Genomic DNA, 12,274 nt, shown 5'->3' with positions numbered 1-12,274 from the left:
TAAAAGAGCTGCTCCACTTCCATCACTATGGACAAATCCTCATTCTGATTTTCTCAGTTCTGCATGCAACACGCTGATTTATCACTGCTGAACAGTGAAATTCACTCCACCTCACTGAAACACCTAGGTATTTCTCCCAATGTTTTCCTTCACACTCTTGGGTTCGAGCAGTTTCTGTGCATTTATTAAATCGAACCTCACAGTTCACAGTGCAGGACAGTATTTCCATCCCTGGTTTACATACAGAAAATAAGACATAGGTTGTTCCAAGGTGACAGAGGAAGTCATTGGCAAGGGCTGGCAAAAGCCCTGATGTCCTGCCTTGCAGTCTAATGTTTAAACCATAAGGTCATCATTCCTCCAACACCTCATGAGGTGTGCTCTGCTGGAGTTCCGTAGCAGCAGTGTTTAAATCAGCGTGCAGCAGTACCATGGTAGCCCCTCAATTGCCCAGTGTAGCTGCTGAATACAGAGTTTGGAGAAAAAAGAGCAGACTCGGATATTCTCATCATCATTCCAGTGGGCAGGGAAGGCAAAGGTCACATTATAAAATCACCTCCTACCTCTGCCCACGGCTCAGTTGGGAGGAGCAGGGGGTAGGGGAACACTCAGCCCAACTTAAAAATTTGCATTCTAAAATCTTTTGCCGCATCCAACAAGATGAGCAGTATTTTCTCTATGACAACATCAAATATATTTGTAGAACTGTCTTCTAATTCCAGAATTTATTCGATATGTAATTTCCTAGTGATATTATTTCCCCAAGGATCCCTATTTTTTGTTTTTCCACCAAGTACTTTCTGAAAATAGAAACAGAAGTAGAGTTGTGCTGCAAGGAGATCAGTGCTGCTGGAAAGCATTAACAGCTTTAATAACGAAAACAAGGCAGGCCTGAGAGTTTGTCATTGCTGAAATTTACAGGTCTAGGTGGGATAATTACTGGCTAAAATGGGCATTTTGCCATTTACCAAGGTAGATGTGACAGCAGGAAACCAAAACTGCAATTTGTTTGTTATGGTGAGGGCAGATGGAAGAAAAAACACTGTAAGTGCAATGTTACCAACACTTACTTTTATACCCAGAGGAAAAGACTTGTCAATGACTCTTTTGTGCCTTATCTCCTGAGATCAAAGACCTTCCAAGGTATGGAAGAGCATTTCTAGTGCAGTCATTGAGATTTATTAATCCAATACTCTAACCCAGTGCTCTGTCATATTATTGTCCCTTAGTTTACCTAAAAGAAACAAAGAAAAACTTACATGTTATTGTTTATCAAATGTACTCCATTTACCCAACACTTCTTCCACTAAAATATCCCAGTGATATAGAATCATACAGTGGTTTGGGAGAGAAGGGACTTTCAAGATCATCCAGTGCCACCCCCTGCCATGGGCAGGGACACCTCCCACTGGATCAGGGGCTCCAAGCCCCATCCAGCCTGGCCTTGAACCCCTCCAGGGATGGGGCAGCCACAGCTGCTCTGGGCAACCTGGGCCAGGGCCTCCCCACCCTCTCAGGAAGCAATTCCTTTCTAATATCTAACCTAAGTCTCCCCTCTTTCAGCTTAAAACTATTCCCCCTCATCCTGTCCCTGCCCTCCCCGATCAAGAGCCCCTCCCTAGATTTCCTGGAGCCCCTCGCAGTACTGAAAGGCAGCTCTAAGGTATCTCTGCAACCTTCTCTCCTCGAGGCTTAAAAAATCACGTTAGGTTTCTCCTGGCTCACTCAGCTCTCAATCTCTCATTATTTTCTAGAATTTTATAAGTCTTTTGTCTTTCTCTTCGCTTGCAATTTTACTTTATTTTCATTAAAAGCAGTAACGCTGTTTATATTTCTGCATCTGCACTGGTCCTGTAAGCGTGTTTGTTAGTTTTTAAGCCACACATCTATTTCCTGATCCATAATACGCAATAAACAGGTTGCTCTGTGCAACTAGATGGAAGATTAAATCGGTGCTTTTGTTAGCTAGTTGGAGCACAGGCTTTTGCTAAATTATCCAGAATGCCTTTGCCTGACCATCTGTTTCAAACGGAAATGAATCTTTGGCTTTAATTATAAATCTCTATGAATATTATTTTTCTTTTCTAACCCAATCTGCCCTTTTGGAGATTGCTTGAGATCTCCCTGTACTGTATGAAGAAGGGGTGGGATTACCAGAATAGCTGATAGTGGGATTTAATTGTTTTTCATTAGCCTTCCTTTTAATGATTTTAAATCTGTTTATGCACTCACTGCAAGTTGAAGCAAAAATCTGTGTTACCAAACTGTGTTTACAAATTTGCCACGAGATACCATGTTATGAAGCAGTCTAAGTACAAATATGTTAAACCATATGGAAAATCCACCCCAATCTTGCTAAATTGTTTCAATGTTTAATTTTACCCAGATCATTAAAAGTGTGCACCCTCTTCCTAATAGGTTTTTCTAATGTCACAGTCTAGCCTTCAGATCATATTGTAATTCTTTGTGTTCCCCACCAAGGTGTGCCTAGGCTAAGACCAAACGCAAAATCTCCTCCGTCAGGTGCTGTAATTTAACAAAGAATTACTCATCTCAGTAAGGACTTTTCGTTAGAGTGTCTTGTAGATTTTTTTATTTAAAAAAAAAAGAGGGAAGTAATTCTTTTTGTTTTAAGTTAAATGGGGAATGGGGAGGAGGAAACAAAGACCCCTGGGCAGGGGTGTCAGGGGAGTCCTTACTATTGGTAATATCCTCTCTGGAGGTCTTTGCTGTCATTCTTTTGCATCCTTGCCCTTCCTCTATTAGAGTGACTTCTTATTCATTCACATTATCAGCAAACTATTCTCCGTTTGGTTTTTTCTAGCTGGGTTGTCCAATATGCCATGCCACATCCAGCATGTATTTTTCTCTTCTGCCTATCCAGTCTGAACCACAGAACTGTCCTAACTTGCACCTTCTGTGGTGCAGGGCAGCAACTCCTTTTTATGACCGAGAAAGAAAAGAAAAACAAACCAAGTTACACTTCTTGGCATGTTTTCAGCTCCACTAGAGAACTTGGCCCTTGCTAGTCAGTAAGAAGACCTTGAGCAAGCAGAGGAATCTTTTTCCTGCCAAGCTGTCTTTCCAAGCAGAGGCCAGCTTGTAGCAACGCAGAGTGGAGATGAGTCAGTGAAAAATGGACTTAGGTAAACACTGTTAACTGACGTTACAGAAATTTCTGCATTTATTTCTTCATCCAAGAACTACTGAGGTGAGGAGGTACTTGGACACTCCTAAATTAAAGCCAAGGTATGCACTGATCCTCTCCTCATGACTTTCACCACTGAAAATTTCTGTTTTCATCCATCATCATTGTCTGTCGATGCATGTCTTCACAACATGGGCCTGCATGTAGCACAATTACTGAAAAAGGAAGAGTTTAGCTCATTCTCTTTAAAGGATTTCCAATTTAGAAGGGTGCCAGATTACCTTTTTATCTTCTTGAAAGTATTTTCTCTACAAAATGACCCAAGTAACTTCTATCAAAATGTACTTTATTTAAATGGTTTTGTAAAATTCTTAAAAGCAATATACATTTTTTTCTAAATATAGATGAAAAGAAATTAAAATGAGAGCTATTTCTGACTTTTTCTATCTACCTTCAGTCTGCAGAAGTTGATCCAGACGAAGCACACATGGGATAGTTGCATTAAATGAAGAACTTTAATTTTTAGGAGAGAAATTTCTCCACTCTTCCCTCAAGGTCAGTTAGACTGCACTTGTTAGGTCCGTTCCAAATGTACATTTCCTACCAGTATCAGTTGTTGGTGTTGTTTTGCACCAGTGTAATTAAGCCAGTGCATCTCCCTGATCCCTTCTACAGCAGTGTAAGGGTGTTTTCTAAAACAGCACAACAGGCTTTTTCCCCCTTGCACACAGAGTATAGCTAGATAGACCTATATGGGCTTCTTTAGGGGGGACGGGTATTCTCTTTGCCCTTATAGGGTAAATTACCTTTCAAATTATGCTTGGTAGAAGGCAGGGAATCTTTCCTGCACCCTTTCAAAGTGCTTGATCGCAACTCTCCTCTGTTACCTTTGACTTGGGTCAATCTGCCTGCCTTGCAATTTCAAAGGGTGGGATGTGCTGTTCTTCTCTCCCTGCATCTCACCGCAGACCTTGGAACCCGTATCCCCAATTCTGCCATCTTAGCACTCGCTGCCACTGTTAAAATCAGCCTGTGGTTTCTTCCATTTATGATTTCACTCTACTAACTGCTCATACAGAAAATCTATCTACACAATATATTGTACAGCTTTTAAAGTAGTCCTGAGAAGGTTTAGCTGTTACTCTATAGAATGACAGAGGCAAATGTCTTCACACTCCTCCCTTTCCCCCCTCCTCCATATCCGTACTATATTCAATGAGTGAAAGTGATTCACTATGATTCATTCGCATTCCAAGCTGTGTTCTTCCCTGAAAAGTACAATATTTCTTTTCATGTTCTTTGCGAATACGATGGCTGTGACTTCTTTCTCTTGTGTTTCTCGTAGCAAAGCTTCACAGCAGCTCCTGTAAAGAATAGAATCTGAGGAGCAGGAGAGAAAAGCTGGTGTTATACCTGCAACCAACTCTCTGCACCTCTCACAGATAATATAGCAGCTCTTGGCAACAGGAAACATGCTCTGAGAATCGTTCAGCTGGACCTTAAACTTTCTGGGCTATGAAGTGCAGGATAATAGGATGACAGAAGTGAGAGATGTAGGACTTCTGTGTGAGAATGAAGAGATCTACAGAGTTCTCTTCATTTGCCTGCAAATGAAGGCTACAGCTTTACACATTCAGCCTCTGAGAAACAAATATATTGTCAACTGCATGGATATAACTAGCAGGAAAGATGTTGATGCTTCATCCAGTACTTCATCTGTGTTTGAATGATGACCTCCAAACAACAAAAGCATTCATCTCATCTTTTACACCAGTAGATGAGTGCTTAAAACACGTATTCTCAATCACTGTCTATGTGTGCATTTAAAACGATAAAAGATATTTAGGCAATGATACACAAGTCAAGAGACTTGTAAGCATTATCACACGATTTTAGCGAAGTTACTCTTACAGCAAGGCAAATAGTTTTATTAACCAACCTTACCCTGGAGTTTGAGCGCTTTTACTTTTCCATTCATAAATCTGCTAAATCAACGGCTTCTGAGTCTTTATCACCAGCATTAGTCCCTCTCCATACATATGGTCCTTACAGATTGAAGATCTGAATGTTTTTTTCAGCTTCCAGCCTGTTCTGCTTTGGGGGGTGAGAAGTGTGCACAGACTCATTAAATCGACAGGGCTCGGAAGCGGTTCTCATGGTTACGCCACTGACAATATTGCATGTGAGCCCCAAGTGCTCTAACTCTTTGGCACGAAGCACAGTGCATGCAAGACTTCAGGGGCAGCTCCAGAGCTGGCTCTAACACGTCTCCTTGTTTTTCAGCTGCTGACGAAAAGGTGCTTTGTAAAAAAAAGTCAGAAGTTAAACAAATGTCCTCAGAGAAGCTGAAGAAGGAAATACACCTTGGTACATTTCTCAAGAGGCCAACAATCTTTCCTGCAGGTCACGGGAAGCAGAGCTGTCTTTCTGTTTTCTGGAGTTTTGTGGGTAAAACACAATACCATGCTTGATGTTAGATCCTCAAGCACATAGAGGATAACATCCTGCAAGACTAAATCTCCCCAGGCTAAGAGGGGACAGTACTTTTCAAAGACATGGATAAGCCAGCTACGGTGCCGTGCCACTTCAATTGCTTCCAACTATAAGCAGAGATCCAGAAGCTTTTTGAAATCCATGAATGATGTGCTTATGGACTTTTTGTCGGAGAGGTCACTTTCCAGTTGCTAGTAAATAGCAGATAAAGTAGATGCAACTTCTGTGCCACTGCTAATGGATAGCAGGGAAATCAGAAGGAATTACTAAGCAGGAAATTATTAGTTGGTGAAGGGAGAGAAAGAGAAGGAATCTTCTTTAGGCTTCCTCCTTTCTTGAATTTACCAGAGTTAACCTGAAATACTCTATTTCTTCTTAACTCTGCTTCTCATTTGCTTTTCATTGCTTTCATCTAGAGTGTGAAATTCCAAGTCACTGTGAAAAAGCTGCCTTAGGAATATTCTTGGCAATACTGCAAGCAGAAAGTACAGGAAACCTCACAAGAGAGTTTGTTCCAGCACCACTGCCATCCACGTTTCACAGCTGTGAGGACATTCAAAGTAAATCTAAACACCATCTTTCTCTACCCCTTGCTGAGGCAAAAGTACCTGGGACCACAAAAGTTTAATCAGGTTACGCCACAATCAGACCGGCTGAAATATAGAGGAAAAAAGTTAATCCATAAGTAAAGTTTCACCAGCCGAAAAGGGGGAAGGTGGTGTAACCCAGTCACTGCACGATAGTCAGAGCAGGAAAGCAAAGGGGAAGGATTATTAAGGGCTAACATTTCTCTGCTGTTTCTTGTAGCTGCGTTTGGCAAACATTTGTAAGTGAAGAATTGCTGGTGCGTTGATGACTGCTGGAAAAAAAAGGGAGCATTGTCTCTTCCGTGTGCCTCCAGTGCTGTTTTCTACCACTGCGTGTGTTCTGGTGGGCCAGTAAGGTTGGTTTAGGATGTGCTTTTGGTAATTGATCATAGGTTAGATTTCTGGAAACATATTTAAGTATGGAGAGGGGGCATACACTTTCCAATACTCTTAACATACCCTAATTGAGCTGCTCAGCTTTACTGCACAGCTCCATTGGCTTCAGCAGTGGATGAAATGAACCCTATTACTGGTACTATCATCTTAAGCTCTATGCTATGTCTAGAAATTCTGTGAGATGGAAGGGGTCATGACCACCAGGAGATTATTCCTTCAGAGAAGACACAACAGAGGGGACGTAAGGCTGTGCTGTGAAGACTTGACTGCCTCTCGAAGAGGCCAAGTATGTTCACTTTGCCACTGAAATGCAGAGGCTTTCCATGCTGAACCTGCATAAGAATTTAAAGGTGATCAGTGTGATTTATACACTTATTAGCTGATTTCACCCTCTGTTTAAGTGCTGTCTTCCCTGAATGACACAGAAACTCAGCTCTGGCTTAGAGAGATTGTGCTACAGTTTCCAAAGCTCTCCAGCGCATCCCTAAAGGAAAGGGAATATTGCCAAAGATAGACTGAGAAGTATGCTGGCATAGCTGCTCTTCTGTTTGGTTTTAATCTGAGCTTTACTTAAGGTTTGCAATATAATTAACAGTTTTTAAGTTCATTACTTTTAGAATTAGTTTGGTTTTCCGGCATTATTCAATTTTCTCATTTCTCTATTAGAAATGGCAGATCTCTCTTTCCAATCCTGGCAACTGAAATAGCCACATAACGCTGAACTTGCTATTTAACCCATTTGTGTTCCGTTAAAAAAATATAGTAGTGTAAATATGTATATGTGTAAAGAGTGAGGCATATCAAGAAATAAGTTATCAGTAATTTTTATACAGAATTGTGACTTATTTTCTAATATGTGATATTGGAATAATACAGATTTCACTAAAAAAAAATAAAATGCTGAGTAAAACTTCTGTGAAAATGCAAAGATTCAGCTTAATAAATTATAATCCTCTGCCACCAGCCAGAAAAAAAGCAGTGAGTGGTCACATTCTAGGCTGGTGAATTTATTGTAGGTAAAGTGCAATCTCTAAGTAGGGATGATTGTTGATGGGCTAAAGTCTAACAGGGCCGGGGTTCAGGAATTAAAAGCCTCAGCACTGAGAATAAATCATGTATAGAAATAGTATTTTAGTAGGACAAGAAGAAATGGCCTCAAGTTGTGCCAAGGGAAGTTTAGATTGGATTTTAGAAAAAAAAAATTGTTGCTGGAAGAGTGGTGGAGCAGTGGCAGAAGCTGCCCAGGGCAGTGGTGGAGTCTCCATCCCTGGAGGGGTTGAAAAAGCATGTAGACACATGTGGTGTTTTGGGGCATGGATTAGGAGGCACGGTGGCGATGTGTTAATGGTTGGACTGGATGATCTTAGAGGCCTTTTCCAACCTTAATGATTCTATGACTCCAAAAAGGCATCCTGGAGCCTGTTGTCATTTTGTGATGCCTCAGCTCCAGTTCAGTTCAGAGAGAAGTTAACTAATAGCATTTAATCATATAATAGCTACATCAAAGGCTTCTGTCTAACTGTGTAGATAAGCCAAAATGGAATAAGAGTCAACTAATAAGCTTCTGAGACATTTCCAAATAGATTAAATGTAAAAAAATATCTAAATGTATTCTTAAGGAACAGGAAACCTAATTTTCCTGCAGTAAATGACTTTCAAACGTAAAATAATAATCATGCAAAAGGAGAAAGCATTAACAAATACTTGATTGCACTAAATAATCCTCTTTAAAAATGTTCCTGATTGTCCTGACCTTTTCTTTTTCTCACTTAGCTGATCCGCATGTTATGAGTTTCTGACTGAATGAGATGTAAAAACAAAACCCCTCAAACCAGATGACAGTTAGAAGACAGCTATGCTGGAACAACAGTGTTCTTTATGAAGGAGAAAAATATATAGCAAGCAATATGGAGCACTGGGGAAAAAGTTGGGAAGATGGAATATACATTTTTTTCCACTTATTATATTATCATCCAAAAAAAATAGTCACCTATACACACAATGTTTGCAATAAAATTGACATATGGTGAAAAAAGGTCCTGTAAAAATTATTTCTTTTAGGCTGCACACACACACACACAAATCACCAACAGGTGACTTTTCTTGTTCATAGTAGCTTTTCCTTACATCTTTTTTCATAAATATGAAATCTTTGAATTATGCCATGTTTACAAAAAGAAAGGAGTAGTCTGTGTAGCTATACTTTCTGTCACTGAACTGGTACATCAAGGAAAATAAGTAAATTTATATGTGAGGGTAAAAAAGGAAATACACAATATCTTTATGCCTTTCTCTTATTCATTTAACTTCAAACCCACTTTCTGTTCCCTCTCCTGTAGTATCTGTGCAGGTGCTTCAGGACGACACAAGGACCTACCTGTAGGATTTCCATGCTGGCTCTTGCTGTAGTTTGTGATAGTTTTATATTGGCCCAAATGACAGTACATGGCATTTAATATGATAAAAACTCAATAATCTTCGTGTCTTTATAAATGTCTATATCCTCCTTGCGAGTTTTGCTGAGCTGTGGAGTTTGGTAACTTCTGGTAGCATCGAGTTCCACGGTTTAGTTACTAGGGAGAGGTATTTTTGTGTAAGTCCTGTTGTTCACGCTTTTAATTTAATGGGATAGCTTCTTGTCGCTGGGCAGTGAGGTCCAGAAGCTTCTGAATCACCTTCTTTATTTGATTTTCTTTAACATATCCATCCTGTGAGTTTCTCTTCAGAAAGCAGAGCCTCCAACTTTTCTGTCCTTGGTCACACTGAGCTTTTATAACCCCTTAATCACTTTTGATATGTTAATCCTTCTTTCACTTCATGGTGTATGGCAGCAAGAGCTGTACAGAGTGGCTGGGTCATTGTTTTATATAAAGGAATGACAACTTTTGTCTTATGTATTGACTTATTCCTCATGCATCCCACCATCTTGCTAATGCTTTTTTCACAGCCGCACATTTCTAAGAAGTAGTCAGAAAGTGTTTGGAAAAAGTTGTCCTATCCAGTTGAAATATGGAGAAATTTCTAGGCAGGTGAGATGTAGAAGCACTCACGAGATTGTAAACTCTGATCCTCTGCTACTAGAACGTTACAAGACTTCTGTTAAATAGGTGCTCTGTGGTCAAAATTCAGTTTTACATCTTAGAAATGGTACATTCTGCTTTCCTGCAGTGGTACCTTAGCGCTACACGAGAGCAGGCTCTTCGTGCTGGTTTAGAAAACCAATTCACCTACTGCAGACACGAAAACCCTTTGGAATAAACAGGGCTACAAATGAGTTCTGCAGAGGTTGAACTGGGTACAAAATGCTGCAGTTTGGCATGGTTACCCATATGATTGCACAAAGACCGCATAGACATCCTTTCAGTTTTGCTAAAAATCTCTTACCTACAAAAACTTCCAGAATCTCCATTATTTCTCAGAAAGTATCATCAGGATGGACGAGTAAAAATAGTGGGCTTTTTTCATAACTTGGCTGGAATCACCGTAATGGCTTTCAGCATGCAATAATATTTTCCCCTTGGAGTTTGGAGAGTACGAGTTAAGAGAGCTCAAACAGTTTATTATTCTGGGCAGCTGTAAAGGAAAGTATTTTGCATTTGGTCGAGAGAAATTACTTGAGCATGTATTTTAAATTGAAAGTGTTCACAAACCCAAAGTGATCTAAATTGAATCTATCATAGTTGTTCACAAGCTTTAATTTGATTGAGGATTATAACTAAAAAGAAAAGTATAGCTCCCTCCTCCCCCCCCCCCAGTTTTCTATCTTTGCACTTTTTCAGGAAAGCATTTATTGTACATTTTATTTCTAGAAAGTGAATCAAACCCTTGTTTAATTCCTGTAGGGATCTGATTATTGCAGCTGCAACAATTTGTAACACATTCCAGTGGAACAGCTATTGAGTTTATGCAAACTGTCACAGAACTATCATAGAATCATGAAATGGGTTGGGTTGGAAGAGACCCCACAGATCATCCAGTCCCACCCCTGCCACGGACAGGGACACCTCCCACTGGATCAGGGGCTCCAAGCCCCATCCAGCCTGGCCTTGAACCCCTCCAGGGATGGGGCAGCCACGGCTGCTCTGGGCAACCTGGGCCAGGGCCTCCCCACCCTCACAGGAAAACATTTCTGCCTAATCTAAATCTCCCCTCTTCCAGCTTAAAATTATCCTCTCTTGTCCTATCCCTGCAGTCCCTGATAAAAAGCACCTCTCCCTCGTCCTCTTCCCCAGTTTTCCTGGAGCCCGTTTCGGTACTGGAAGCTCTCTAAGGTCTCCCTGGAGCCTTCTCTTCCCCAGGCTGAACAACCCCTACTCTTCCAGCCTGTCCTTGTACAGGAGGTGCTCCAGCCCTTGAATAACCTTCATTGCCCTTCTCTGGAGTCAGTCTGACAGCTCCGTGTCCTTCCTGTGCTGAGGACTCCAGACCTGAAAGCAGGACTCCAGGTGGGGTCTCACAAAAGCAGAGCAGAGGGGCAGAATCCCCTCCCTCACCCTGCTGGCCACAAGAGCTACGTTCACACCACCTCTGTCCTACACAGTGAGATACAAATTCAATTTTGATTCAAATAATAAAACTTGTACCTAATACTGTTGATGTGAATAATAAGACTCATTTGGAGAATGCAGGTGAACCAGTGTGACAGTCCTGCCTGTGAGCTTTCGCTAGTTCATGCTTTTTGTTGCAGGCAAGGATCTTGACAGATGTTTGTGTTTATGCAATTACTCACCACTTGTAAACATCTGATCAGCTTGTGCTAGGAGGGAGCTGCTAATTCCTTTCTGATTAAAAAGATTTATCTTATCAAGGACCATGAAAGTTTGCAGTCAAGGTTTTTTAAGTTTCTGCTTCAATATTCATCTAGACGCGTACATCATCTATTAAATATTTACAAAGGAAACCTCTTAAAACAATGAAATACGAATGAGTTATTTGGTGGAGGCAATGCATTTTTCTGCCAAGTTTCACCCCAGCCAATATTTCAGGGCTTTTCAGCAGGGAACAGTCTAATGAACCTGGCAAAGGGGAATCAATATGAGATTAATTAATTTAAGTTATTATTTTATTTTTCAAAGTGACAGCTTGATGATGGGTCATGAAAAAAATATTAAGCATTATCATTTTCCCTCTGCTGTCAGTGGATAAGGTGGATAAAGACAACTGGTCTGTAGCCATTCCCTATCTGAAATGGGCATCTTTCTACAGAAGGGTTTCAAAGGCTTTTAGGTGAAAATGATGATGATATTTAAGAGAGTAAATGTTTACACTTCGTGAATACATAGAAATGGAGCGTTTCAAAGAGTCAGTACTTCATTGGCTATGAAAATGTCATAAATTGCATCTGAATTTCCTGATTTAATACTCGAGCACGCTGATCAGAGAAGAGTGTTCTGACATAGAGGAAAACCTGCAACTGAACAAGAAAGAACTGGTAATAGCAGGCGAGCTGGCTTGTTTATCCGATCGCCTTGAGCACTTTGGGAGGAACAACTGTCAAATGACAGCTGTCACTAGCAATAGTCAGGGCATACGAGGTGCTTTGCAGAAAAAAAACAGAGGGATTAAACCATAAAATTATAGAACAGGAAGTGCACATTGTATTTGGAATGGTTCTTTACATTTGTTTTTATTTGACACATTTGCATTGCTT

The sequence above is a fragment of the Phaenicophaeus curvirostris genome, chromosome 4 (assembly GCF_032191515.1).
Source record: "Phaenicophaeus curvirostris isolate KB17595 chromosome 4, BPBGC_Pcur_1.0, whole genome shotgun sequence".
Taxonomy (NCBI): Eukaryota; Metazoa; Chordata; class Aves; order Cuculiformes; family Cuculidae; genus Phaenicophaeus; species Phaenicophaeus curvirostris.
The sequence above is the reverse complement of the archived record's forward strand: the minus strand, read 5'-3'. Positions refer to the sequence as shown.